Source organism: Lissotriton helveticus, chromosome 7, assembly GCF_964261635.1.
Source record: "Lissotriton helveticus chromosome 7, aLisHel1.1, whole genome shotgun sequence".
Taxonomy (NCBI): Eukaryota; Metazoa; Chordata; class Amphibia; order Caudata; family Salamandridae; genus Lissotriton; species Lissotriton helveticus.
In genome coordinates, this window is record NC_136068.1 from 337,849,225 (window position 1) to 337,875,758 (window position 26,534).

The following is a 26,534-nucleotide window of genomic DNA, read 5'->3' on the forward strand; positions in this document are numbered from 1 at the left end:
ACCTCCTTTTTATTGCAGTAATTATTCAATGCTTTAAAAGAAAATTCATTGTCGCGACCCCTTTTCCCAAGGAAAGCCCAGGTAGATGGTGGGCCTGGAAATTGACAATTCTATCAATCACAGGGAGAGTTTTTTCCAGCAACTGGTCAAGGAATTATTGTGATACCTTTAGCTAGTAGTGCACAATTTGCAAAACAATTGCAGGGTCTAAAAGTGTTTCTTAGGTGCCTAACATTGGTGCTGCTGAATACCAGACTTGTCAATTGCTAAGGCGGTATGGTTCTGATTCTACCTCGTGCCTCTTCCTTTCACTACCCTACACTACACTTCCTGTCTCTTTATCTACCTCTCACAAGTGTTTCATCCCTGCTTTCTTCCTTTGTCACTGCTTTCCTCTCTTTCTCTTCTTTCTTTCTCTCTTTTCTGCCTTTCTCCGTCTTGCTCTCGGCCAGAAACTGATGATGAAAACTCCTGGCTCCCGAAAATGAATATCATGCCGACCACCTGCAACCACCTGCACGAATTACGCACGGCTGCTACCACTCCAATCCATTTTGGTGAGCGCTCCATAGTCAAGTTGAGGCCAACTAATTAACAGGCTAGGTTTGTTTGCTTATGGAGAGGAGGGGGCACTTGCACTGCTGCTGGGCGAATGCAGTAAATTAAATAAGCATTCTATTTGCAAAACACTAAATTTACACAATTGTATTTCTGTTACAATTGCAGCCCTTCCCCCTTTTCATTGGAACGTGCCGAATTGACCAGCCATCAATAAACAGCGCGCGCTGCCGGAAGCTGCTGTGAGAGAAGGCTTCACCGCCAGCGATTGGAGAATAATCTATCACTCCTAGACTGATATGTGACCCACAGGTACCACATATGTTACCTAATGACCAGTCACTTAATTATGGACTCGGTGACATGTTTATAAGGGTGAACTTTAGAGCGCTGTTAGAATATGGACAGATGAACTATACGAGCGCCCTCGGGCAGGCTCCACACAGCGCCTCCTGCCTCCCAGGGCCCATTACGCAGTAATTAGGGTGGATTTTAAGTAGCATGCAAGGAGTTAAAATACGGCTCGGCTCCATCTGTCATCTGCAGGAGTGACGCTTTAGGGAAGCAGGTTTCAAAATGGAGGAAGAGAGAGCGGGTGAGATGTGCACAGTTCTTAAGCAGTCTCCTCAACCATTGTAAAGATAATTTACAGATGGAAACTTCAGAAGTGACATTCCAAGAGGCGTCCAACGGTAAGAACTAGTGAAAGGATTAAAACCTGTCTCTTGTATGATTTTAAATGAATTTTTAAGCCTCAAGGGAGCACATTTCTAACTGATATGGCTGTGAAACGTAACATTGATGAAAGCAAACAAGTGATAGTGGAAGATTTCAATTAATCTAAGCCACTAGTTATTAATTACTCTGGCCCCAATCCAGTCCATCGGCTTGTTGTCCACCATGTCACCTCAGACAGGGGCCAGCCACATGCAAATCAGCCTTGGCCTTGCTCCATTAAGAACAGACTAGTCTGAACTTCCAGCCTAGGTCCCCTCGGAAAGGAAAGGAAATAAGCAACCTCAAACCGGTTTCATATTTTTTTAGCTTAATTTGTAGAGTGTAGCTTGGGTCCAAGCGCACAGTGAGCACAAGTCCAACATTTGGGCACACCTGTTGCACTTAGGGCATTGCACTGAGGAAACCAAAAAGGTGACCGGTGGATTGCTTAATTATTATTCATCCATTGCATTTTTATGTCCACCATGCCACCTCAGAAAGGAATCATCCATGTGAAAATTAGACTTGGTCCTTGTATACCATGACATGTATATTCGGATGAGGCACAATTGTGTGAAATCAGAGCCTGGTCACCTGAGGACCATGGTACTTTGCTGAGCCCTGCGGTTTCCCGGGATCTTTTCAATGCATAATGGCCAATTTGTCTCTGTTCCTGGCATGTTAGATTCGGGTGCCTTTGGCATGTCTATTGACTTGAGTTGTGGCCAGAGACTCTAAATTCAGATCAGAAAAGAGTAATTTCCAGATTATGTATAAACAATCAGCAAATCTGAAGTCTTGTGAACTCCATCACAGTTCCCTCTTTGTGACCTTTGGCAATCATAATGAGATGGTTGCTTTAGATCTAATCATGTCTCCTAACCATGCCATAGTGATAGGGATACCCTGGCTGGACTGACATAATCCCTATGTCAATTGGGAGACCAGAGTCGTATCTCTGTTGTAACAGTTCTGCAAAGATAACTGTTGAACGACAGGATAATTTTCTGATGTCTTCTAAAAGCCGCTCTGTGTGTGTAATCCTCTCATTTAGGTTTGGATTGTGTCATCCAAGGCATAATTTCCTATGGTAGAATGTACTCTTTTCCAGCACGAGAAACAGGTTCTGATGGAATACTTGGATAAGAATTTCCAGTCTACATTACCTGCTGGAACTTCTCTTTTCTTCAACCCTGGCAAGTCCAGAGGGCTGAGATCTTGCATAAATTATCACAGAATAAATAAAGTTACCATCAAGGACCGTTATCCACTTCCACTCATCAAAGACATGCTTGAGGCAGACTGTCGTGCAAATTATTTCACAAAGTTAGTTCTCTCTGGACCTTACCATCTTCTCCAGATTAAGCAAGGTGATGTGTGGAAGATGGCCTTTCAGATACATTTTGGGCAACACAAATACCGGGTCATGCCCTTTGGCCTTACAAATCCTTCATCAGTTTTTCGGAGGTTCATCAAGAGAGAACTGTCTAATAATCTAAATGAGTTTCTTGTGATATATCAGGTAAATATTTGGATCTTCTCTGCGGCCCTTCCGGATAGTCAAGTCCATGTTCGTTTAGTTCTTTTTCATCTCAGGAAAACCCATCTATCCTGTATAGTGAAGAAGTGTGAATTCGAAAGAACAGAGGGGGAGTATCTGGGGTGTTGTCTCTCAGAGGGTGTATTATATATGGGCGCTCTTAAGTTTTCTGCCATTTTTAACTAGCCAATGCCCAAGTCTATCAAGGAGACCCAGATTTTTGGGACTGTCTAATTTTTATAGAGAGTTTATAAAAAAATTGCTGAGATGATCAGTCACATTTCTGCCACTTTGAAAAAGAGGAACCTAACTAAAGGCTTTTCTTGGACACCAAAGGCGCAAGAAGCATTCATCAAACTCAAGAAGGCTGCCACTTAAACTCCATGAGGAGGACAATATGCAACATCCCATCTTTCTATCTATCTATCTCCCATGTCTTGAGCCCTTGTGAACAAACATATTCCACTGGAACGCAAGCTCTTGCCCCTTAAACATGCCTGTATGGAGTGGAGGCATCTTTTAATGAGAATGATAGAACCTTTTAAGGCTTAGGCAGAACATTGAAAGCTCCAGTTTATGCAGAGCATGCAGTGTAGAAATAGCAGCCAAGCTTGCTGGGCATGCTTTTTTCATAATATAACTTTTTTGTAACTCACAGCCCAGGCACTTAGAACATTCTTGCTGTAGGCTTTTTCTAGATAAGACATTGTGGTTAAGGATTTTGAGCCACCTGTCCTTGTGCTCCATGACAAAGTTATCTGTCTGGCAAGGTCCTTATTACAGCGTGTGTTTGACGCTAACCACAAGAGCTATACAGAAGGCCATGATGCTCTGCAAAGTGATATACCAAATGCAAGAAATGGACGGCGCTGCAAGCCCAATCGGTGAGGACAACAACCCAAACACCAGCCAAAATTTCTAGACTGAATCCAAATATTTATGTTTGAGGTGACAAAAAATTAACACCATCTCTTTGTCCTCTCCAAATTACCATTAGGAAAGAAAGAAGCCATTTGGCAGTCCATAGTGGATCAAATTAACAGTGAAGGCAAAACAAAACGGACAGTGCCAGAGCACAAGAAGCACTGGCATGATTATAAGTGCAGGACCAAAGACCTGAGGGCAGCACAGAGGACCTGAGGACCAGGAGAATTTGGACCCATTGAAGGAGCAGGTGGGGTCACTGTGAATAATGTAAAGATATTATCACGTAAAAGGCAACACCAGTGTAACTTGGCCTCTTTCACTTGTAGTAACACATGTTCAACACATTGATGTGCAACATAAAGTGAGTGTAAATAAAGTCTGTATGTCACCCAATGTTTTCATGTCAATATCAATCATAGATCATTACTAACATATTTAAATTTCAGTGCAGAGAGATTAACAACACCTCCTGTCTAGCAGTCTGTCCTGGATGACACCAATCTGTTGGTGGTGACACCATGCCCCCAATGGGTGAGGACACCTTCCAGCAACTTCAGGACTCCATAGAATCTCCATCTCCGGTCATGACAAGGGATGAAAGTGTCACAGGGTTTCCAGAGGAACTGCCACCCACTGGACATGCACCATCTGCCAGTCCAAACCCAGCTGCGGACTATGAGGACCCCAAGTTGTCTTCCAACAGCGAGTGGTAGGAGTACAACAGAGGATGTTTGATGTAGTGTGAGTGGGGATGGAGACCATTTATTTATTTGTTTATATATAGCGCTAGAATCGACCTCCGAAGGGGTATCTCTGCGCTTAAAATGGATCATGAGGTTAGGGTGCAGCTCCAGCAAGTTAACAGGTGCAGAAAAGAGTGGTTTTAAGCAGCTTCCTGAATTGCAAATGATCTAGACACTGTCTCAAAGCTAGAGGCAGCTTGTTCCAGTAGCGAGGGCCAAAATGGGAGAGAGCTCTTCCTCCTAATCTTGCTTTTCTTACTTGAGGCACCACCAACAGTTGTTTGTTACTCGAGCGGAGAGATCCAGAGGGAGCATAAAGCATGAATCTCTCGGAGAGGTAAGAAGGACCCAGCCTAAGTAATGCCTTATGGATGGTGCAGCAGATTTTAAACTTGACCCGTTGATGGATGGGGAGCCAATGCAGCTTCATAAGAAGAGGGCGGGAGGGAGTCCTGGATGGTGCATTGAGGACCAACCGTGCCGCTCTATTCTGAACCTCCTGCAGCCTACCAGGTGAGGCATCATTGGCAGAAACTAGCAGGCCATTGCAGTAATCCAGGCGACTTAGTACAAGGGCCTGGACTAGGGTTTTCCAGGAGGAGTCAGGGAGCAAAGGGAAAACTCGGCGGAGAAGGCCTATTACATGGAAATAGGACCCAGCAGTCTGAGCAGCTTGCTCCTTCAGAATAAGTGCCTGATCCAGCCGAATCCCCATATGTTTAACTGACAACTTGGGGGCAGAATGGGGACCTAGGTCCGTCGGCCACCAGTCAGGTGTCCTTAGGAGGGTGGCCTCTCCAAAGAGCATAATCTCTGTTTTTCCCACATTACATGGAGTGTGATCTGGCTCTCATCCCATTAGAGAAGGCCAACCGTACCGCAGGGGTGAACTTGTTGAATGGAAAGAGTGATTGGGTATCACGGGCATATGATATGGGGATGAACCCATGGAATCTCAAAAGATTGGTCAAGGGAGCAATATAGATGTTAAATAATGTTGTGCTCAAACATGAGCCCTGAGGTAATCCCTTAGACAATTGTATGGGGGCTGAACGGTACAGGCCTAGGTTGACAATCTGGAAGCGATCAGATAGAAAGCTCCTCATCTATTGCAAGGCCGATTTTCTTAGCTCAAACTCTTCTAGTCTTTTAATCAAGAAGTTGTGGGAGACTGTGTCGAACGCCGCGGATAGGGTCCAACAGCACCAGAATCATAGAATGGCCTTTATCTAGGGTCATCCTGATGTTATCTGTGACCGCTAGTAATGCTGATTCGGTGCTGTATTTGGGCCTAAAACCGGCCTAAAACCGGACTGGGAAGGATCTAAACATCCAGTTCATTCAACAAAATTGGAGAGGTGGGTATTTACATGTTTTTCCATTAGTTTTCTTGAAAACGGAAGGAATGAAATAGGACGGAGGTTGGAAAGATCCATCCACGGAATTTTGGTGTTCTTGCGAATTGGCCTAAACTGAGCAACTTTCCACTCTAGTGGTACATGGCCATCTTTTAGAGAGAGATTTATAAGAGATTGCATAGAGGGAGACAGATCTTTAGCCAAAAATGGAATGACTTTAGCAGGAGTGTAATCAGCAGGGGAACCAGACTTTATCTTATTAATCAGTGATTCAACCTCTACTAAAGAAATTGCGGGGAAATTCTCTAACATCTGAGGATCAGTAGGATTGAGTTAATCCGAGGCCATAGGGGTCTGCTGCAGGCATCCTGCTCCAATAATTTTTACGTATATAAGCTCTATCTTTTGAGCAAAGTAGAGAGCAATATCATTACATAGTGATTGGGAGGGGGCCTCTAGGCTTTCACAGGCCTTGGGATTGATGAAGGACTGAAGAATTTGGTACAGAGTTTTAGAGGAATTGCCGGCCTGGGCTAACTGCGATAATATGTAGGTTTTCTGTGCTATTTTTATATTTTTATGATAGCTGGACAGTGCGGAATGAAACTGCACTCTGTCCATCTCATTGTGAGTAATACGCCAGATTCTCTCCAACTTCCTGCAGAATTGTTTTTGAACTCGCAGTTGAGTCGAAAGCCAGACTGCCTGTAGTGGGTTGGGAGGGCTCGAGACAGATTTCAGATGTGCAATATAATCAATGGCAATTGAAATCGCCAAATTATATTGGACAGGGCTTCCTCAATATTGTCTGATACCAAATTTTGAGGCCTCTATAAGAAGGTTTGAAAGTTTTCCGCCAAACCGCCAAAACTTTCTTCCACTGCCTGCGAGTATGAAATGTGTTTGGTTTACCAACTGCGCAGACGACCTCGCTCCACTGAAGACCCCTCCCAGCAGACCCGGCAGCAAGAAAGCCTCTTGGTTCACCGACGAACTTAAGAACTCCAAGAAGAACTGCCGCACCCTCGAGAAAACCTGGTGCAACGACCAGACCACAGACAACATGACTGCCCTCAAGCACGCCACCCGCAAACACCACCAGCTGATCCGCACCACCAAGAAGACAGCATTCAAAGAACGACTGGACAACAACGCCCAGAACAGCAAGGAACTCTTCAGCATCGTCAAAGAGCTCTCCAACCCCAGTGCCGGAAAGAACGACATCACTCACTCGCCTCGTTCTTTCACAGCAAGATCGCCGACATACACAACAGCTTCGGAGCACAAACCACGCACCCAACCACCGAACCAACGCCCCCCACCACCACCCTCCGAGCCTGGACCCCGGTCAGCACCAAAGACACCACCCGCACGATGAACACCATCCACTCTGGATCACCAACCGACCCCTGCCCCCACCACGTCTTCAACAAGGCCGACTCCATCATCGCACCCCAACTCCGGGACAACATCAACAGCTCCTTCAACACCGCCACCTTCCCGGAGAGCTGGAAGCACGCCGAGCTCAGCGCCCTCCTAAAGAAACCATCAGCAGACCCCACCAACCTCAAGAACTACCGCCCAATCTCGCTCCTCCCTTTTCCTGCCAAAGTCATCGAGAAGACCGTCAACAGACAGCTGTCCACCTTCCTCGAGACAAACGGATCCCTCGACCACTCACAGTTGGGTTTCCGAGCCAACCACAGCACCGAGACCGCCCTCATCGCAGCCACTGACGACATCCGATCCCTGCTCGACAACGGGGAAACAGCGGCCCTCATCCTCCTGGACCTCTCCGCAGTGTTCGACACTGTCTGCCACCGCACCCTAGTGCAGCGCCTCAGCAACACCGGAATCCAAGAGAAGGCACTGGAGTGGATCATCTCGTTCCTCGCCGGAAGAACCCAGAGAGTCCGCCTCCCCCCGTTCAGATCCGAGGCCACCGAAGTCATCTGCGGCGTACCACAAGGATCATCACTCAGCCCCACCCTCTTCAACGTCTACATGAGCCCCCTCGCAGCCATCGCACGCCAACACAACCTCAACATCATCTCCTAATCCGACGACACCCAGCTGATCCTCTCCCTCACCAACGACCCCGCCACCGCCAGAACCAACTTACACGAAGGGATGAACGACGTAGCCGAGTGGATGAAGAACAGCCGCCTGAAACTGAACTCAGACAAGACGAAAGTCCTCATCCTGGGATCATCGCCCTCCACCTGGGACGACTCCTGGTGGCCCCCTGCCCTGGGCACCACTCCCAAACCAACGGACCACGCACGTAACCTGGGCTTCATCCTGGACTCCTCCCTCACGATGACCAGACAAGTCAACGCCGTCTCATCATCGTGCTTAAACACCCTGCGCATGCTCCGAAAGATCTTCCGGTGGATCCCCACCGAAACCAGGAAGACAGTCACCCAGGCACTCGTCACCAGCCGACTGGACTAAGGAAACACCCTCTACGCCGGAACCACAGCCAAACTTCAGAAAAGACTCCAACGCATCCAGAACGCCTCCGCACGACTCATCCTGGACATCCCCCGACACAGCCACATCGCCGGACACCTGAGAGACCTGCACTGGCTCCCCGTCAGCAAGAGGATCACGTTCAGACTCCTCACCCACGCACACAAGGCTCTCCACGACCTGGGCCCCAGGTACCTCAACAACCGCCTGACCTTCTACGCTCCCACCCACCAGCTACGATCGACCAGCCTCGCCCTCGCCGCCGTTCCACGCATTCGCAGAACCACCACCAGATGAAGATCCTTCTCCTAGCTGGCAGCCAAGACATGGAACTCCCTCCCCATCCACCTTCGGCTGACCCAGGACCATCTCTCCTTCAGGAAGCAACTCAAGACCTGGCTTTTCGAGCAGTAGCGGACTCCTCTCCCCCAGCGCCTTGAGACCCCTCCGGGTGAGTAGCGCGCTTTATAAATGTTATGATTGATTGATTGATTGATTGGTTTGGGTCTTTCCAGATCTATAGGGTCCTGAATACAAAATTCAATGACTGAATGGTCAGATCAAGTAAGTTGTTTTGGAGGTTCGCACTGAGTCATAGAAGAGTTTGAAAAAATAATAACTAAATTGTGCCCAGCTATATGAGTTGTGCCTTCATTGAGCTGGGACAGGCCTAACAGAGATAGGTCAGTCAGGAGGGTCTGTGCATCTAGGTTGGAGAGACATTCACTGTGAATATTAAAGTCTCCTAAGATTAGGACATTTTTGCACGTGTTCACATACGGGGCTAATAATTCAACCAATTGCAGGGAAAAGTCGGCTAGAGGTCCTGGGGGACGATAAACTAACGCCCCTTTCCAGCTAGCTTGCAGGGAAGAGTCTATTCTAAAAACCAGCATCTCCAAGTTAGCATCCTCACGTTGATCTAGAATAGAGACCTTAATTCCCTCCTTATGCACAATGGCAATTCCTCCCCAAGTTTTCGTGGTTCTATCTAATCTAACCATTTTATACCCTTGCCGTAGGCCTAGTGTTATAGCAGGCACAGAATGGAGCTTGAGCCAGGTTTCGGTTAAAAACCCCAATTCAGGTTGAGCCGAGGATACTAGGTCCCATACCTCAATGGCATGCAATAGATTTTTCCATCCCTTCCGTGTAGTTTTAATGGAAGTGTTGATAGCCTGATCAGGGGCAGAATGGTTTGCCTGAAATCAACAAGCTCGGCAGGCAAACGGGCCTTCTAAGTATGGCCAGGTTTCTATCCGACACATGGAGAGAGGGTTAGTCTGTAGATTTATTAGTTATTGTCTGGTGTAATGTAAGTGCATAGGAGGGCCATGGTTAACGGACGATTGGCCAGGGTCTCTGGCTCCTGGCGACGGCCTGGCGTGGATGGGCGCAGACGGGCTTGCCTTTGGCGCGCCTTCGGTGCATAGAGGGAGTCCATTGGTACCTCAGTCCTAATAAGGATACAGCTGAAGCAATTAAAAGCACCTACCCATGGCTCCATAGAATGGATGAGTCCCTAGCTGACTAAGCTGGTGTCATGAGGGAGAGGCAAGAAAAACAGTCCTCAACCTCTGACACCAGTGACCAGGCTGGGGGCCGTCATTAACATCATGGGATCTGGAGCACAAGTTGAACTCCTACATAACAACAGTGTCTGCCCTCCATAGCAATGTTGTTGCATTTTTGAGAGGCCATCAGTCCCATGTGAGCTCTGTGCTGCCTTCCTTATTGGAACATGTTTTACAAAAATAAGGGGACCCAAATGGGGGTCAGGGACCGGGGGTGTACAATGTTTTGCAGGAACATTGGTCCCTAGCAAGGAAACAATGTTGAAAAATTATTTATATAGAAATACAACTGATGTCTATATTTGGCTGTCCTACTGGACATGATCGTCTATTGTAAGGAATTAAAGGAACAACATACAAGTGGGAACATGTACACCATTAAAAAGGAAGGAACTCAGGCATTAAAGGGAGCATGGCCAAAAATACAACAGTTAAGCCAGCAAAAGATACATTAAGGCACCCTCACGCAAACTAATGAGAGTATAAGGTTGTGTTAGAGTGCAAAAAGTCAACAACATTTCGATCCCTTTAACACATTATTGGGAACATATTCAGGACTAGACATTTGGTGGCTGAGACAGATGCCTATTAGAGTCAAAGGCCGTTATACGAGCGGAGGCTGTGGCTCAATTCAAGAGAAGGTTTCTGGCTGGTACAAAGCAGTTGGGGTAAAGGAGATCCACATTACCGTTACGATCAATGTATTATAAGTATTTTGGAAATTGGAAGCACCTTCTGACAAAATTGGAGTGATCAGGGAATGGATGAAATTTCCATGGTTCAAACAAGAAACCAACGCTCCAGCTAATGGAGCTTAATGCATGATTGATGTCAGCGAGCAGCCTTCAACGGAAGTGACAGGGTTCAGCTGCTGTGAACAGACAAATTCTGCTGGGGATAGGGGAGCCACATCTTCTGCCCGTAATAACCCTGTGTGTCAGCTGCCTCCCACACATACACCACCAACTGCAGGGGAGGCACCACACCCATGAGGGAGGGTGATGCGGACTTCATTAGTTTCCATCAGCAAATTAGCAAGTAGCATTTGTTTGTGCCCCACGGCCAGTTTCTCAGAGGTCCTGTGTCTGTCATCATGCCACCTTCTTAGTTACCCAGCACTGTACCTTTTTGTTTGTGCTCCTGGTAATCTTATGCACTTGTGGACTGTTGAAGATGCCTGCCTTTCCTTATGGCAATTTGTACTGCCTCATTCAAATTCTCCTCACCTCTACATGTCGCATGACATGTCTCCCAAATGGACTCTGTCTAGATATATTTTGCTCACAATCAATGTTGGTGTTGTTGCGCCAAACACTGCAAGAAAGCTCATTTTGAGGCAACCAAATATTGTAAATAAATTCACTACTATAAACCAGAGTTGTATATGTTTGTTGATGAATTAACTACTTAAACCATAGTGGATATGTATTGACATAACTCACTTCCTAGTATCTCAAGGAGAGTGATCAAAAGCCACTAACACATTCTCTCTTTGGATATGCTCCAACAAGTACATCTACTGCGATGGCATAATGAGAAATGTGTTGCTTCCCAATGGAATGTCAGGGTGTAACATTAAGCTTCAGGTACTTGACTCACACACAGTAAACATCTCACACTAAAGACACAAATGTCTACCTTCTAAAAATGGGGTCAGTGAGGCATCTGAGCCAATTACTTGGTTGGACTCATCCACATATTTCTGACTCAGTGAACACAACAACTTGATCAACCACATATGATAGCCTCAATGCTCACATTGAAGAGCTCCTAAAGTACATAAAATATCATGTGTGCACTAATGATAGGCAGATAGTCATGTCCACACTCCTTCAAAATTAGCATCATACCTGTGTCAAACAAGGTTGCAAAGGGCCAATCTAATACCTTGTATGTCAGTATGCAAGAAATGCATGCACTTACTGTTGGGGCCTAGTGTCAGTGGGTAAATTCTGAATCATACTACTTTAGTGCAAGTAGGGCAAATGTGTTACTCTGCCCCTTAGAGGCCTAAAATGTTTAAGTGCGAGTGTCACCACACATTACATCTATGGCATAATGCACACACATATTGCTGCATGGAAGACAGAGCACAGAAGCAGGCACAAAGCAACACCTCCCCAGGGGAAGATGACATGGGACACTTATGGCCATGAATCAACGAAAGTGGTTACCCAAAGTCAACTGCAGGTAGTGCAACACTTACCAAGTATTCAATGACAACGATAGTGGAGGTTCTACAGGCAGATGTAGATACATTCATGATTACAAACCATCCAACAACAAGACACTTGTACAATGGTGCAAGAGTGTGTCCACTACTGGCAGGTTGCAGTGTGTCCCACCACAGCCTGGAATTTGTAATCTGCATTGCTAAAACTATACCAACTATACAGCTCTATCACTTTCATGCATAGTGCAACAGTAGTATGCTGCCTGTGTTGTGCTGGGAGAACATTATCAAAAAGTGGCCCAGTTACAGTGGCTAATGTTCTAACAGTTACCACACTTGACTTAATTGTCATGTAGAATATCAATTCCCTTTATGATGCTAATTTTGAAGGAGTATGGGCATGACTATCTGCCTGTCATTGGTGCCTCTGACAAAACAACACTTACCTCCAAAGCCAGCAGGTCAATACCCACATCATGCACTCAACTCAACTTACTCCATTCAAGCAAATCATAATTAAGAAACAATGACGAAGTGAAAGTAGAATTTTCTTTATATATAGAACAAAACTAATCTAACTACACCCATCTAGCCTATACTAACTAAACTTAACATTACCTTACACTCTACTAATTTATCTAAAACTACCTACAACTACCTAGCCTATCCTAAGTAGCCTCAATTCTACCCTACATAATATTAACTTATCCTAAACTATCTTAACTACTATACTTTAACGACAAGTTAAAAATCAATCCCCCACCCCCTTAATGGACATACAATCAAGAAAACAAGTACATCCTAAACATACACTACCTATATATTTCAATCTAAACAAATATATATATTTTTTCTAAAACACGCACTAAACATCAACCCCCATCCACTAGAAAGCCTACCCATCTACAACATGCTTACAAACTACTACCTAATAAAATATTTTACAAACTTACCCTAACCTACTCTATACTTGAGCTGACGGCATCATTTGGCGTAGAGCGTGGAGTCAGGCAGGGGTGTGTCCTGGCCCCCTTCCTATTCTCCTTGTATACCAACGGCCTCGAGGAGGAGATGTTGAGGGGGGCTCAGGACCTGCCACGGGTAAAAAAGCGCCTGATTCCCGCTCTGCTATATGCAGACGATGCCGTCATCTTGGCGCGCACTCCGCGCGAGTTACAGAAGTCCCTAAATAGGTACACCGATTACATGGGTAAGCTGGACCTGCATGTGAACGTCAAAAAAACGTTCGTCATGATTGCTGGTAGTGGGAAAAAACAACCGAAGAGCATTTATCTTAAAGGTCAAAAACTTGAGGTAACTGCCCAGTACCCCTACCTAGGCATTATGATCGGCAAAAAATTAAATTGGCGGTCCGCAGTAGAGGCAAGATGTCACCTTTTTAAAAGAGCTACAGCGGCCCTGATGAGTTTCTCCCAGAGGCTAGGACGAAGGGCACCAGTAGAGCTACTAAAGATTTATAGCGCAAAGTGCCAGGCAATCGCTCTATATGGGGCGGGCCTCTGGGGACATGTAGACGTTAGTACTCTCCAGGTCGCAGAAAACTCTTTTTTTAGATTCCTCCTAGCAACACCGAGATGCACTTCCATCTATGCATCCCACGTAGAACTTGGTGTCCCATACTTAGAGGACCTTATTAAGATTCAACCACTACTGCTCTGGAGACGCATCTGGACTTCTGAAAAAAACTCATTTACACAGACAATTGTAACAGAGACAATGACTCTTGATCGAACTAGTAACATAATATGGCTTCGGTATATTAGAAATTTTTTCAAAGATCTAGGTATGGAGAAGTACTACTCCCAACCCGAAGCCATCATCGATCTACCGAAGAGAGTGCTGAAACAACTGGCACTGAGCCACCTAGAGTCATTGAGGTTGACATCTGAGTCCATGAAACCTTCGGTCCTTCACGCTAATATGATCCAGGCCACAGATCTGATCCAGCCCTATCTAACGTTACAGATCACCACCTACGAGAGGATGTTATTGACAAGATTCAGATTAGACCTCTTTTTTAGATTAGTAGCCTTTTATGATGGAAACAGATGGGATGCCACCATCCCTGTCTGCCCCTGCGATGAAGAATCAAAACAAACTAATTTACACACAATATCATTCTGTAAATGTTATCTTCCGCACCTGAAAATATGGCTACTACCCTTGTTAAGGCAATGGGGACTGAGACAGTGCCGCCCAGCAATGCTGCGTCTCCAATTGCTAGAATCTGAACCCGTTTGTTTCCATGTCATGAACTTTTTAAAATGCATCATGAGGCACAGGAAAAATCTGTAAAATGTATCTCGGACGTGGCTCTAGATGAGGCAATGTAACAAAACTCCTTGACTTTTTTAAAATGTATTAACCTGATCTTACCTGAATCGTAGTTTCTAACGTGTTTATTTGTTTATTTTTTAATATATGAAATTGTATTATCAAAAATGTCGCTTTTATGGTTTGCCAATGTGTAAAGCCGAATAAAGAAATGTATATATATATACTCTATACCTATCCTAAATCCTAACCTACACTATGCCTAAATTGCTACAAGTGTCAACAACATGTTAAATAATGGGGCAATGGACATGTCTGATGGAGAGTCAGATTTGGGCAATGATGCACTTCATTGTCTCCTGTAGTGTTAGCATTATGACAGGCAGGCTTGACAGCTCAGCCTCAAATCCTGACATCCGTATTTTTTGTTCCTGTAGGTCTTTAGGGCCTGTGCCTCAAATAAGAAGCCCATGGCAAGGGTTGTTTGCATTGCCGGTGTGGCTGGCACCTGATGGGCCGAGAATGTTCCTGGAATGGACTGAGGTACATCCGTCAGCTGTTGTACACCCTCCTGTTGTGTTTTGACTTATGATTGTCCTTGATGTTCCTGCTTGCCTGCCCTCCAGGTTCCATCTGCCTTTCCTTGTTTATATAAGATGCTCTTCATCTTGTACAATTTTATGACATAACGCATGTGGTAGTAGCGCTTCAAACATTTGTTATACTGTGTAGCCTCTACAGCTGTCATGTTTGGGGAGGTAAAGGAAATACTTATCAGCTAAAGTTGGAAATGTACATGATGGGGCAGATTCACAAAGGTAATCTGAGACAAAAGTCTAACTTGCTGACTTTTAGTAGTCACATAAGTCATTTATAACTTTTGGTATTCACAGAAGTCATTTATGACTTTTGATATTGATAGAAGTCATTTACGAATCGTATCTTTATGTCTGCACTCGAGGTGGAATCTCTACACCCGGGCTGGAACGTCTGCAGTCGGGGCAGAGTCTCCGCAGTCAGGCCGGAATCTCTGCAGTCGGTCGGAATCTCCAGCTCGGGCCGGGTGGTCATTATCTCTAATGTTAAACACCTGTGTAAGTGTTTACCATCCCCCCGCTTGGGTCGGATGGAGTCTAATGACTAAACACCTGTAGTCAATTGACACCACGTGCATGACCTGCACTACAAACCATATAAAAGCAGCACACAAACAAGGCCCAGGTTTGGCCACATAGAGTTCCTGCTTGCCTGCTCTGCACCTTACTTAACAAAATGCTACACCAGAGGAGGAAGAAAAAGTATACTGAGGAGGAGACCACCATGATCTTGGAGTTCATTGTGAGGCACCACAAATGGCTCCATGGTTTCCCCCTTACAGCACCAGTGGCACAAAAAATGCAGCCCCATGGAGGCATTTTGCCACTGCAGTCAACGTATTGGGGGAGGAGGTCTGCACTGTAGATGAAATAAAGAGGAAGTGGCAGGACAAGAAGAGGCGGCTGAAGGAGAAGTACACCAGGATTGAGGTGGCCAGAGTTCTCCCTGGTGTACAACCTGGACCCCACCTCCATCTCCCCCCACTAGAGGAGGATGTCCTCACCAGCATACACCCCACATGCTCCATGGGCTGCCTGTGAGTGATGTCCCCAATGCAGTGCCAGGTAAACATGATGACAAGAACATGAAATGTCTGTCTTCATTGCACAACAATTGTGACTATGGAAGCTGTCCCAAGCATGTGTAAAAAGCATAGTAAGTCAGATCCTCATGTGTCTCATTCCATACGTTGCACTACAAGTCCCAGAATCCTTTGTGATGGAAATGGCAAATCTCATTTTCAATATCACAAACAGGGGCCCTGGCAAATAGCAATAGATAAAGTGCCCCTTCCACTTAGTCGGCCGGGGCAGGTAAGAGCATGGAGGGGGTGGGGCAGGCAGAATTCGACAGACAACGGAATAGGGAAAATAAATAAAACCACTTGTCTTGCACTCACCCCTTCACCAAGCGCAAGGTAAGTGTTTTTCTTTTTTAAAATGTTATTTTCCCTTTCCATTATCTGTCGAACCCCCCCCCGCCAAGCCACGCAACGCCCCACCCCAATGCCCCACTGCTCTTACCTGCACCAGCTGTGGCTGCACTTAGTAGTCAGGAGAGGGTCCAAAAGCCTACATTGTTAGCAGACAACACATGGACAATTACATATATTCCATCAACAGTGCCAGAACTCTGAGATTGAGTGCATCACATGTGGCAACTGGAATGTTAACTGTCAAACACACAGAACTTTGTAGGCCCAATAATGTCGTCCAGGATTCCAGCCCCAAGAGTGACATCTGCTACAAAGTTGGCTGTGACATCTGGTCAGGAACCACACACTGGGCAGACGTGGGACCCCTGTAAATAAACCCAAGAATGATGTACCTTAATGCTCATGGTCATAAATTGTGGATTTAATGTCTGCAGTATGTTGTATATGTTCAACATCACTGTTGTTCCTCATCGCAATATGTCTCCATATGGCATTTTACAGCATACCATATCACACCATGGTGGCTAGTAAAAAGGATGACACTAAATGTATGGCAAGTGAGTGCAGTATGTACATAATAGACTATATTGTGTCATATGAAGTGGAGTAGACACAACTGGATTGTAAGCCTATGACATGAAAACTCTCAAGCAAAATCACAGGGTCCAAAATGTATGGAAATTGATGTGGATGAGTGTCGCACTGATGTCAGTTAGGTTGTGTTGATTTGGGAGGGGTGTATGGGCTGCTAAGTTGGATGTAGAGGAAGTAAAATATATGTATCTGGTTGTTGAACTGCACAACTCAAATCCAGTGTAGGTAGCAACCATCCAAGCTTCTACACTTTACCACAATATGTGATCCTAGTCAAATGTTCAATTCAGCTTGCCTCCTCTTCTACCGTATTCTCATATATGAGTGCCAGGATAATATATGAGGTTAGGATGTGTGCTGTACAAGACATCATCCATTGACAACTAGGTTCTACTATGATGTGGTACATGTATAATGGGAACAGAGGTCACACAAAGATTGAACATAACAAATGTGTGATCTCCAGTCCTCAATGGGTGGTGTGACTTCATGAGGAGGGAAGCACAAAAGTGCCACAAAATGTACCTGACTATTAGACATCTCACATATTATCTCACAAGTGCAATGCTATCATCTGATGTGCAAATGTGAAACTGATCTGCATGATGATGCACACTCCTTTAGATTTGTCAACAGACAACATCATACTCATGATGGAAGAAGGGCCTAACAATGAAAGTGTATCCAAAACTAAGTGGGGGTGTTCACCATAATTATCCTCCTTCCTTAAAAATATCAGTTACCTTCTCATACAAGTTTTTCTTTTAATGTGATATCTTGTTGATGTCGGAGCTGTGTGGAGATAATAGCTGGCAACAGCTGCTGGTGACCAGGGGCCCACATGTAAAGTTCAAGAGGAAAACATGCGGCACACTGGCCAGAAATAGCATATTAATGGCCTATGACAATGACATATACACTTGAATATGGACATGTATGTCTCATAACAGCTGCTGGCAGGATTCCATCAGTGCTGCAGACCACACCATCCAGGGGTATGCAAGACATCCTGGCTGCAGCAGTGAAACCCACTCGCATCTGTCCATCAGGTCAGCAAGCCATAAAGTGTTTCACTATTATGGATTCCAAATTCATTCCGAAGATCCAAATCCCCTTCTGCATAGTATCTGTAGTTGGTGTGTGAAAAGTTACCTACATACTATTTCAGTTATATGCGTGTCACATGTGCCTGTTAGCATATTAGTCATGCAGATCATCATGTATGGTGTCACTTTCTTCACAAGCTGCTGGATCGAGGACCACATCTTCAGCTACACCTAATTTTATATATTTATTTATTTAATGCGATTTTATATAGCGCGAACATTACCCGAAGGTGTCAGAGCGCTTTACATAAGAACCAGTTGTGATACATAAGGACTTAGCATTACATGAGTTACATAAAAGATACAAACAGAAAAAATTGCAAATGTACAAGTTGTAAAGTCACACAAAGAAGAGATAGAAACAGAAAAAAATGCAAATGTACAAGTTGTAGAGTCACACAAGGAAGAGATGCAAACAGAAAAAAATATGCAAATGTACAAGTTGTAAAGTCACTCAAGGAAGAAATTAAAATGGATAAACTCTAGGAGTCACATAGGAATGGTGGAGAGTACAAAGGTCTACTACATAAGTTATCTCTATATACATATATATACATGAGTAGCCATGTTCAGCAGTTGACATCAGGGGGGATCTCAAAGCAACACAGAGCTATGGATGGAGCTGGTGAGTTTGCTTGTGCAATGTACCTCTCCATTCAGCACCTCAGTGGTATAGTGGGAGCTGTCAAGTATAGCTGTATGGGAACCAAGTCACATGTGCATCATCTGTTGATGCAAAGTACAGTAGAATCAACCCTTGTGTTTTACCACATCATATACTAGGTAAATTACTTATCCTGTTGCAACCTCTGTCTTCCAGGTGATGAGATGATGAGGACAATGGACCTCCACCAGTGGTGGATGATGGGCAATTGAAGGGGAGAACCTGCTACTCTTGCAAGCAGAGATTTCAGCTGTGAGTACTGCACAAGAGGAGGAGGAGGAGGCAGTACCAAATGAGGCTGATGAATTGGAGGATGGTGAAGACTATCTGGCCCTTCTTACAGAGGATGAGGAGTCTGATGCCCGGACCAAAACATTTGGTACATTGGCCAAAATGTACAAGACCACACCCTCTCCGCCCAGCAAAGTTCCTTGTTATCCAAAGCCCAGGACTGCCTGTTCTCAGCATAGCACAAACCAGCCACAGCTCTCACATACCCCAACACAGACATAAATCCCTCCCAGCCCTCACATCTGGGACAGATGTGGTGGTTCCCCTACACACTCCTCCCAATACAGTGCGTCCCAGGCATTCTCTCCACCGTCTGAGGGACCTACCACCCCTGGTGCGGTACAGGTACCCCCTGGGCACCAATGTCCTGTCCACACACATCTACCTGCCCCCCACTGATGGACCTGAAATACTTATCCATGGCTGTCCCATGCGAAGGGGGCTAGCAGATGACCATGGTGGCAAGTGGGAAGAGGTGTTCTTCCAACAGCAGGCTGATGTGAGGCAGGACATGCATGCCTTAGGGGCTACTCTGTCAGTCATGTCAGAGGCACTGCAGGACATATGCCAAATCCCTCAGGTGGTGGACAGACTGACCCATGTGTTGGATAGGATGGATAGATCTTGGCAGGACATGTCTAAGAGGATAAATTACATCATAACCATCCATAGGGAAGAGAGAGCAAAACACAGTGCCTTGGCCATGAAGTTGATGGAGGGCATGCTGAAACTGATCCAAAGTCTCCATTCAAGGTCAACGCAGGTATAGGAGCCACCACATCTACCTGCAGCACATCACAACCAACCACCTGTACCACAAGCTGTCAGGAAGTGTCTGGAGAACCAGTCTATATACAAGGGGCAAAGTAAATGTCCAAAAGAAAGTCATGGTCAAACAAGTCAACTGTCCTTCTGGTCATTCTCAATTTCCACAATGTTCAGATCCTCAGAATCCGATGCAGGCTCTTGGCTGGCTGTGGAGGACCAGGCACCACATGGGGTTGGAACCCATGAGGAGTACGGAGGGAAACAGTGTGGGGCAACATACAGAGTGAAACATTGAGGGTGGTTTGGTAGGGATGTTCGGCAAGGGCAGACAACATGGCTGCACCCAAGGTAGTGATACTGGCAGTAAGGGTGGCCATGGATCTTGCATGAACCTCTTGCAACATATGCATATCATCACAGAGCTGTAGCATGGGGCGAGAGGACATAGCTGACTTCCCCTCACATGCCCCCGTGACTTCCTGGGATGTAGCAACAGGAATCACAATACAGGGAGGGCTTTCATTTGGACATGGGGAGTGTTGTGTTTCGGGTTAGGGTCTTCTTGGCAGCCACTGGGAGGGGAACTAGTGGCAGGGAATGCAGCGGGAGACCCTGATGGAATGGGGACTTCTAGAGTCAGGGAGGGGTGGATGGCAGTCCCAGGATTTTGTGTGACCTGCCCTTTGAACACCTAGCCAAATGAAAGTTGCAGATTGTGAGGTGGAGAGTCAGCCTCCCCCGAGCCAGAGGTGTCCAGTTTTTCACCCCCACACAATGTCCTCAGCCTCCACCAAATCTGAGGCACTTGAGGTGTGTTCTTGCTCTGCCCGGGTGGGCACATTTCCCCTGCCTTCTGATGTTGAAGGTCCCTCCTTCTCCTCCTCTTTGGTTGTGGATAGAGTTTGTGGCCACCGGTGCCGCAACAATGTCCTGCTCTGACCCTGGTCCTGGTCCTCTTGAACAGCTGGGCGCACTTAAATGGAAGACAAATCATAATGTATTGGTTGTACATGCCTGAACGACACGTTGTTCTCCCCTGATCACACTATCTTAATAGAAGTGACTTGGAGCCTAATGTAAGTGTGCTTCACTGTGATGTTCTGATTTGACTCACACATTGACATCTTACTTGAATTTTGATGGCATGCACTTTTGTACTGATTAACCCTTACCTTCCGCATTCTTGTAATCTGTGTTTCCTGTCATTGCTACATAGGCATCTCCAAATGCCTGTCTACAAAAGCAGATCAGAGACAGTCCAGATGGTATTGGAATGATCCTGTGATATGCAGTCTCAGCACTCTTACACTTTCTAACAAATGGCATCTGCTGTGTAGCATTGTATGAGGCAACACAAATTCAGCAAAATAGGAGCAGGGATATTAGCTTTGTGAAGTGGTGAGTCTAACATGTTGATAAAGCAGACAGTCTAGTGTCGCAATGTGCCTTCAAAGACTGCTGAGGTAGTGCTGGACCCTGGTGAACAGTTTTGTCTAGTTGTTACAGCTACAATGACTGGACAAATGACAAATAAGTCACTGTTGGGAAGACGTGTGTATGTGGACCCCCTTAGAGAAGTTAATTTCACGTAAGAGTGAGGTAAGAATCTCAAAGTCTGTCTTAACTCCATGGTGCATGATAATCAGTCTTAATCAGAACCCAATCTCAAAAAAGGCAATGCAAGTTATTGCTTCCAACTCCCAAAGGCCTCTCATCCACGCACTGGACAGTGTTTGTATGATTCCTGACACAATGCACAGTTATAAGGCCCTTGGTTCACTGGTAATGCTGATGCCCGTGCAATTATAGATACAAATGCACGTGTTTGGCTCTATTCCTCTGGTGGCTTCCACAAACTACAGCTCCCAGAATGCACTCAGTGCATTCTTTGTGCTACAGTGAGCCTTTGGCCTCATAACGACTGCTGCATTTGCACAGCTTAGGTAAATGTAGACCTGAGACACACACCAAAGGCATGCAAGTCACACCATCTAATACCCAAAACCCTCTCATCCACACACTGGACAGTATTTGTACCATTCCTCATCCAATGCACACATCAGTTATACTTGGTTCACTGGTAATGGTGCTGCCAGTGCAATTTTACATACAAATACACGTGTGTGGTTCTGTTCTCCCGGTGGCTTCCAAAAACGACAGCTCCCATAATACACTCTGCTCAGTGCATTCTATGTGGTACAGTTAGCTTTTTGGAATAATAATGACAGCTGCATTTGCACAGATTAGGGAAATGGAGGCATGGGACACTTGATGGTACAGCTTTGTCATTCCTCACATCATACTTTCAGAAACATGTTGCAGTTAATGCACTTACCATCTCTCTGCTGCTCATGGTCCTCCAGCTGAGTATGGAGGGTTGGCCAGGCTACCCTCAGGACTGTTCTGTACAGTGGCGAGAGGCGGGGTTGGTTCACATGGTGCTGGGAGAACTGCCCCAAGATTTCCCAGGCCATTGTTTTAGGTCCTCCCAGCGCTTACGACATACCCTGCCCCACTGGCCATTGACGCCCACTGCACTGCAGCACTCCACAAGGGTGGACCAGAGCCTGATATGCGCTGCAATGCTCAGCTGGTCTTCGGGACCCACATACAGCTGAGGGTACGTTTCCAGCACCCACTCTGCTAATATATGTCCAATTCCCTTTCATTGAAAGGGTGTGTTCTCTTCCTGTCCCTCAGCCATGTTGGGGGTAGTTGGGTTGTGTAGAGCAGCAGGATGAGAGAGGATCTGATCGGTACAAGAGGATGGCTCAGAATGAACAGAAAATGGCTGGCAGAAAATTCCTATGATGTATTTCCTGCCTACCACTTGCTGTATGTCATTTCCTGTATGAATAGATTGGATTCAGGCCCATTTCTGAAATCTCTGGCCGAGTGTGTGCTGTCCTCATGCAGAGCAGAAGCACCGCGTGCATAGCGGAGATTCAGAAAATGAGCCATAACAGATGTTACACATAAAAGGAACATTAGAAACACGAAACAAAAAGTAGAACAGACCATTAAAATCTGTTTGGACAGGGAAAAGTTTGTGGCCAGACACAACATCACATCCCAGAAGAGTTTGCTCCTTTGCATCAGGGTACATGTAGTCCATATTTTGCAGTCAGCTCAGAGTTGACTGTAGTGTTACGACAAATTCAGAGGGAACAGTGATGTGTATTACAGACATATAGGGCCTGATTCACAATTGGAGTTGTTTCAGTTGGGGCAAATACTCCACAATGCAATAGTTAGGTCCCTTTTTGGAACAGGCCCCCATTGTCAAAAGTTCCTGGGAGGTCTCACACATGCACAGACATTTAATCCTCTCAGGTAATAGATTCCTTAGAGACATTGACAACACTAAGTGCTGACATATGCACATGATATATTGCATGGCCAATCTTGTGACTCCTGTCAACAGCTGTGGTTTACATATATTGAGTGTGGCTTGCAACGTAGTCTCAGGATGGAATTTTTGGACAGAGTAGTAAATATCCACCTTTAATCATTAATAATAGACTGCAAACCACATTTTGTCCATAACACAACGGGTTGCTCAGGTGAGAAAAGTGTCAACCAGCTGATCATGGACTCACATACCCTGCCCTCTGCTCAATGCAATGGCCCGGTTGCCTGTATTCAGACCTAGTTGAGGGTCTAAAGTTATGCAAGACACAATAGGCTACTATGATCTTGCACTCAACTATAGGGGAGTACATCAGCTCTCCCCCTGTTCGGACAAGACATCTGAATCGTGACTTCAGGAGTTCAAAAGTGCATCTATGATGGCTCGAGTTCGTATGTGTGCCCTATTGTACCTACGATGAGGTACAGTGGATGCACGTCTGTATTAACCCTGGACGTAGTGCGCGGAGTCACCCTACGTGGAACTCAGCAGAGCTGCCAAAAAACTCTGTGATTCCGCGAAGTGGGCACTGCTTCCAGGCGAAGAGAGCTGAACCCCACCCAGTCATGTCCTGATTGATTATTGCAGACATATATGAATTTGCACATTTAAAGGAGAAAGAGAGGGATGTGTTCAATTGCCCCTCCTTCTCCATGAGCAACAACGGTCCCCATCGTACTCACATTTCTCAGCTGTCCTGGCTTCCCTCTTACCTGCAAGCGCCCTGTAGTCTGTCAAAACACTCCAGTGCCAGCACCATCAGCTTCTTTTTTCCCGGACTGCAGATGCCTGGAGGCCAGAAGGAATGCTTTCCGGGCTGGCTGCGAGCAGTTCCGTGCTGTGATTTTTTCCCTTCATGGCGCACTCCAGGGCCACTGTGCAGGCGCAACTGCACTATCCCAGAATCCTCCAGCTAAGAATTCTGGGATTGCCAAGGCAGCCTTGCTTTCACTTCACAATGACACCGCCTCCAGCATATTGGTAAGTGTAGTCTTTCCACGTCTGCTTCCTCACTAGCGACAGACAGGGAGAGGGTAGGACTGCATAGTGACTGCCTAGAAATCATCCATTGATGGCCTCTCCACTGCGCACTGACTATGCCATAACCACCCACTGAGTACTGAATGCTCAGGTGGTGCCCTGGAAGTGCCCCCTATCCCTGGACTCTGCAGTGCAATGTCAGACACGAAGCACCTAGGACTGCGGAGTGAGCAGCCGAGTGCCTAGCACTGAAACCCACTTCACTGTGCACTGACTGAACCATTGCCACCCGCTTAGTGTCGAAGGCTCGAGGTACCTTGAGGGTCCTATCTTGCCCAGGATCACAGCGCCTCAGTGGCCGCGCAGTTATCGCGCATTACCCCTCAGCAGTACTCTGCTAGGTGACCTATACCAACCACCACTTGACCATCGACTCATTGTGCATTGCTTCCCACTGACCACACACTGACTATTACCTCACTGAGCACCATGGACCACCCCCTGGCCGTGGTCTCGGCTCTGGTACCCGGGGTCTCACGTGCAAATTGCGTGAATTTACTTCAATGTACAGAGAAGCCGCTAAGGAGATGGCAGCTAGAGAAACTGGTGCACACATCCGGCAGGAGGGGATTTTAAACACAGTGCTGGCAAACTCCGTTACACTGCAGTTTATAGAGTTTTGCTGTTCTACGCATTCCAAGCGGAGTGCGGAGTAGCAAAATCTTCGCAAACTCCGCTGGCGGACAGGAGTTTGCCGCCCAGCCTTATGGTGTGAGGAGTTGAGGGGAGAGTGAATACACAGCATCACCTGAGGAGAGAAATTAGGCAACTTGATTACGTCTCTCTTGCATCTGTTCAGTACATGTTCTATACGGTGGTACATGCAGTATCTATTGAGGCCATGTATGTGGCATGAGGAAAATAGTTGTATTATGGTTGTTTATGTGGGATGGCATTTATACATTACATGTATACATATCACACATGTTTTGTGCTTGGTACTCAGTAGCCACATGTTGCCAAATTCTCCCAGAGCCATCCGTCGGGCAAGAGGTGACCTGAGGAATACAAAGCCGTCATGGGTACTGCCTGGAAACACTGCATGCCAATCAATGAATCATTGATGCAATGTCGTAGGTGTCTGTTGCAGAAGATGTGTGAAATGCAGTGAGGTGGCTGGAGAGCCACATGGGTGCAATCAATTGCAACCAGAACACGTGGGAAACGGGAAATTTGATAGAAATCTCTAGGTACCCTTTGTCTCCTATCCAGTGTATGAGGCATTCGTGTGTGGAGGTGGGCTCTCGCCTTGATACAGTTCAGTATTTGATGCAAGCACCTGGACTGGATTGCCTCAGAGATGCCCATAAGGTCACTGGAAACCCTTTGGAACGACATTGTAGCACAAAAAATGGAGTGCAGCAAGGATCTTGAGATAGGCTGGGATGGCATGGGAGAGATAGGTCACAGAGTCAAGTTCCTGCTCCCACTCACAAACTATCTCCAAGATGACATAAGGGGGAAATGGTATCTGGCCCTAACATCTTGGTCGGACATCCCAAATAGGTTAATCCTTTATCTGAAAATCCTCTCTAATCTCCGCCTCCTCCTCCACCACCTCAAGTTCATCCATGTTGGGCATTTGAATTGAATAATAGCTACTGCAACAGGTATGGATCACAACACATTTTAGTTGCTGATCAGCATGAATGCCTGATCACAGTATAGTCTTTCACACTGAACTCATTTTGCAGGGGAGGTTATCCATTTACAGCATGTATGGGCATAGTATAATGCAAAACAACTATACTTTATGTTGCATTTGGACACACACTGTAATTCTGATTACCTGAGACTGTAATGTTGCCTATTGGTAATGCTGTCTAGGTAATGTGTTCCCTCTCACCAATACTAGTCTCATGCTCAAATATGGACATAAGCAAGCATACCATGTCCAGACAAGCTCAACCTAGCTTATTCCACTTTGCTGCAACATTTGTTGAACTGTAGATTGTACCGTTTGTGCCATATTTTGGGTGTAAAACATTAGAAGTTTTGACCATCTGTAGATTTAGTGCCATATGATGGAACATGTGCCAAAAGCATCCAAACAGTAGGTGAGCAAACATCACCATAGCAGATAAAGATAAATGACTCATGTGGACCGGCATACACTGCTCCTACATGCACATTGACATACGTCCCTCTCCATTCTACATTATACTGTGACCAACTTTAGTTGTGTTTGTACACTGATTGCAAACTGCTTACAGGTGATTGATATACCCCATACACATCACAATGTTACAAATATCATAGATCACACATAAAC